The sequence below is a fragment of the Arachis ipaensis genome, chromosome B4, assembly GCF_059453495.1.
Source record: "Arachis ipaensis isolate K30076 ecotype BB chromosome B4, ASM5945349v1, whole genome shotgun sequence".
Lineage (NCBI taxonomy): Eukaryota > Viridiplantae > Streptophyta > Magnoliopsida > Fabales > Fabaceae > Arachis > Arachis ipaensis.
In genome coordinates this window covers 78,816,519-78,821,417 of record NC_142439.1, presented here as the reverse complement: position 1 = coordinate 78,821,417, position 4,899 = coordinate 78,816,519, and the positions used below count along the sequence as shown (strand labels likewise).

The 4,899-nt window shown below is 40.9% G+C and overlaps 1 pseudogene; it reads right to left on the bottom strand.

Moving 5' to 3' along the window:
- Positions 1-2,824: 2,824 nt before the first annotated feature.
- LOC148568056 (uncharacterized) lies at positions 2,825-4,378 on the bottom strand (annotated as a pseudogene).
- Positions 4,379-4,899: the final 521 nt, after the last annotated feature.

Below are 4,899 nucleotides of genomic sequence, written 5' to 3'. Positions count from 1 at the left end.
AAGCATTTCTAGCATGATCTCTTCATTCCTCTTCCAAGGTTCAGAAGAGATCCAAGTATGGATAGCTTCTTTTCCAAGATAACTACCCAATTGGATGAAGATTGAAAGCTTTCTAGTAAAATCAAGAGAAAAGATAGAAGAAGAATAATGAAAACTAATATTGATCCATCAAATTACAACAGAGCTCCCTAACCCAATGAAAGGGGTTTAGTTGTTTATAGCTCTGGAAATCGAAAACAAAGATGGAAAATACATTATGAAAAGTAAAACTAGAAGTGCAGAGAAAGTAAAATTATATAGAGAGTAGTTCTCCAATTTCCAACTCCCTCAAAAGGTCCTTTCTAATTCAAAACTACTCCTATATATACTACTCTTCTGATCTTCTAGTTGGTTCTTCAAGTCTTGGATATGAGCCTTTGGATCTTGAGTTTGAAGCAGTTATCCTCTTCAGTGGGCTTAGCTTTACTTGCAGAGAGAAAGTGTGAAGTAGGCAGGGTGTTTAGCTCAGGACATTAGTGGCATTAACGTTAAGTGAGAGTGTGGGTTCGAGAACGTTAGTGACAATCACCTTTTTCACTAACGTTCCTAACCCAGGGATGATCCACGTTAACTTCAACGTTAGTGGCACCAACGTGACCACTAACGTTGCCTCTTGGTCCTTCACACACGTTATTGGGACTTACCTTTTCCAATAACGTTGAGAGTCCTCCCTTCCCCCTACGTTAGAGTCCACGTTAACTTAGTTAACGTGGCTCTTAATATAGGCTTGCCAATCCTTCGAGAACGTTAGTGACACTTACCTTTGTCACTAATGTTCCAAGATGCCCCTACTTCCCACGTTAGAGTCCACGTTAACTAGGTTAACGTGGCTTCAAACGTGGTGTTGATAGCCATCTCCAACGTTAGTGACAAAGGTGCGTGTCACTAACGTTGGCTCATCATCTGTTTTGTCCATGTTAGCTTTCACGTTAACTAAGTTAACATTGGAGTTAACGTTGCTCATAGTGGCTTGTGGTGGTACATCCCAACGTTAGTGACAAAGGTAAGTGTCACTAACGTTGGCGATCACCTGCTTTCTTCACGTTAGCTTCCACGTTAACTATGTTAACGTTGCAACTAACGTGGCTTATTGTGGCTTGGCCAACGTTAGTGACAAAGGTGAGTGTCATTAATGTTGGCTTCTCTTTTGCTTTCCAACGTTAGAGTCCACGTTAACTGAGTTAACGTTGCTCTTAACGTGGCCACTTATGAGTTTGGTCCAACGTTAGTGACAAAGGTGAGTGTCACTAACGTTGGCCTTATTTCTTTCTTCCACGTTAGAGTTCACGTTAACTTAGTTAACATGACTCTTAACGTGGGCTATTATGGCTTTCGAGGACGTTATTGGTGATTACTTTTCTCATTAACGTTGCAAGTTAGCTCCCATTCCACGTTAGTGGTCACATTAGTTAGACTAACATGGCTGCTAACGTGGTTCTTCCTTGCTTCCTTTGTCCTGAAATCAAACAATAAAGTGCATCAAAGTTCTAGTCCAAGTCATGAGACATGCATCATCCAATTTGTCATATAATTCATGCAAAATTCTCATGAAATCTTGTAAAGTGCACCATGTTTGCTTGAATCAAGATGTAAGTGAAATTTTACCCAAAACTTGCTTATATCCGAAGAAAATGCATGAAACTACCTTAAAATAGTAAAGAAAAGGTCAGTGAAACTGGCCAAAATGCCATGGCATCACAACACCAAACTTAAAGCTTGCTTGTCCTTAAGCAAGTACTGGAACAAGAGAATGATGAATGGAATGCCAAGAGGAATGAGTCATTATTGTGGAAGTCATGTCCTTGGTTTTATGGTGGTTTCATGCATAGCAACTTAGGTTCATTCTTTCACTGGCTTTCAGACCTTTATCATGTCCTAGAATACTCACTTGATTGGATCCCATGATAATTTTATTCATTGATCCTTTTTGTTATTTCAGGGCTTGTTTGTGTTCTTAGACTAGGTGCTCTGTGAGGGGGCGACCCTTTAAGATAAGCTTTCAGCCAGTACTCCCGAAACCAGTTGGTTCAAGGTGCTAGGTGTTAAGACACCCCTAAGGACTTACTCCCTCAAGTCTCTTTCCACCATACATACACACAACAGGCACATGGTTTGTTATTTTCTTTCTTGAGACCTTGGTGTCCAGCACCTCTTTGGGTTACTAAGCGTTTTGTAGCAAAGGTTACTCTTGATAGTGGACTTTCAGCTGATAATCCTGGGTTAGTTAACCCATGTTACCAAGTTATAAGGCACCCCTAAGAGTTTATTCATCCAAGTAAATCCCTTACACAGGAACACCACAGACACTTCCCTCAAGATTCAAACCCTTGGTGCCTAGCCTTATTTCTTACTCTTTTTCTTTTATTCTTAACTTTCATTTTTCTTTCCCTTTTCTCATTGGGATCTTGTTATTCAGCTAGTCTCACGGGGTGTGTTTCAAGCATATGATTTAGGACCGATAGTTGCCTTCCCACCTTGTTGGTGAACCAACTTAGCTAATCTATTACCGCACCACAAATCTAGGAACTTACTCCACAATATGAATTCCACTCTGGTCTTTGATAACACACATTCTCTTTTTATTTGATTAAAAAGGGGACAAGCATACAAATAAGCAGGGTACGAATGCAGTGACGTGAAGACTAGAAAGCATAGACCTAAGTAATGAAAAACTTAAAGGCATAATTCAAAATCCTAACTACCATGGAACATGTTCTATTTCATACATGATTTTCCTTATTTAAAGCTTGAAAAATATGGATCAAAGAGGGAACTCTACCACCTTTTATTCATGAGGTTGCCCATGCTCTTCCTCTTGCTTGTTTTCTTGGTGTTTTTCTTGAGTGCTTGTACTCCCACTTTCCTTGCCTTTTCCAATCAACTTCTTCCAAAAACCAGCATCTTCCATCTTCTTTTTTAGTGTTTCCTTCTGCTGTTTCACCTTCCTTTCCTCTTGTTCTGTGAAGTCTTTTTGGACCTCATCATACCTAGGGATTGCAGAGTGTAGATTATGCATATGACTAGACATATAGTTCAACTTAGCTTGAGTGTTTATGTTGAATTCCTCCCTATGTAGTTGCCGTCCTTCATTAAGTACACTGAACTCATTGAATGCCTTCGTCTGAGCTAGCTGGTGTTGGTTGAGTTCTTGAAGACGTTTATCTTGACGCTCTTGCCTTTCAGACACTTGATTGATGGCTTGAGTGAGCTGGAAATAATGTTCCATTTGCTGTTTCTGCCACTCCCCTTGTTGATTCATCCAATTACAAAGGAGCTCTTCTTGACGATCCATCCTTTGAGCTTGAATGTGCAGTTGTTGTTCTTGTCCCTCCATATAATTCCTTGCTAGTTCCTCATTGGCTCAATGAATGTGATTCAGGTTTATGTTGGTTGGGTCATAATATTCTCTTTGTTGGTGTTCTGCCTGATGAGACTCTTCTTGATGAGCTCCTCCTTTTGGTTTTGGCTTTCCTATGTGAGGTCTTCTTTGTTGTTGGGCTGGTGTCACATGAGTTAGACGCTAAAACGTAATTAGCCTCCCAGGATTTAACCAATCTGGGTTGCTATCCTCGAAGATAACCTTGGCCTTCGTGCACAGTCTGAGGATGGTACTGGGGTACCAAAGCCTGGCACCCAAATCAATCTTCTCAGCTGACTCTTGAATCCCCTCAGCTATAAGTTCGTGTACATTGATATCTCTACCTTGTACTAAGCAATGTACCATAGTAGCTCGAGTGATGTTGACCTCGGAATTATTTGCTGCTGGGAGGATAGATCTCCTCACGAGTTCAAACCATCCCTTGGCTTCAGGGCTGAGGTCCCCTCTCTTGATGAACCTGGGTCTCTTATCCGCATACCTTTCCCAGTCAGCTCCTATAACACATATGTCATTCACAATTTGTTTGAGTTCATCATCGTCAGTGCTCTTGCTTACTCTTGCTCGATAACCAAGCTCATCAAAATGTGGTGATTTCAACTGAAGAGTTCTTGTTATAGCATTGGGGCTGAAGTCCACCTCTCTCCCTCTTATGTAACTTTTGAAGGTGGGAGCCTTGGTTTTGTCTTCTCTGACCACATTTGCATTGAACTCTTTTATGAGGTTTGCATTTATCTTCCCCTCCGGGTTCGTAAGCCTTTGCCAACCCTTTTGTTCAATCTTCTCTCGAATCTGTGGGTACTCATCCTCGTCAATTTGGAATGTTAACTCAGGCAGTATCTTCTTGAGCTTTATCCGTTCAAATTCGAGTTCATGGAATGCAGTTTTGAATCTCTTCTCATCGAAAGGAATACTCTCCACTGGTTCCTTCCTCTTTTGCCTCTTGGAGCTTGATGATACCATGAGTTTGAGTTGATGTGTGAAGAGGGTGGAAGGTACGGAGAGATGAGGAATTCGGTTGGTTAGGACAAGGTGCGATGAAGAGATTTAGATGACGAAGGTGTGAAGTGTGAGAAAGGGGAATTGGAATGTGAAGGGGAAGTACGGACTATGACTCACTTATATAGGGAAGTGATGAAGGAATGAAAGGTGTGGATTGATGGGTAATTGTTTGATGGACGGTTGGGGTTTTGCATGGGGTGAGCACAAGGATCACCAACTTTATGAATGAATTGGTTCAGTTTCCAAGCTTGTTCTTCTTCCAATGTTGCATGGCATCCATTCCCAATGTATTCCCCCTTGAGACACGTGTGAAATACTCCCCTTTTGTGGTGGCTGAATCTTCCTTTCAATTGTCCATCAAGTTTCCTATGAAACAAGAAAAAGTGTAATTATTAATTGTGTGGATAGTGGCGGCAAAATAAAAATGGGAACAACTACCACTTTTTTTTTTAGTTTTTGTTTATAACTAACTAAGTAGTATT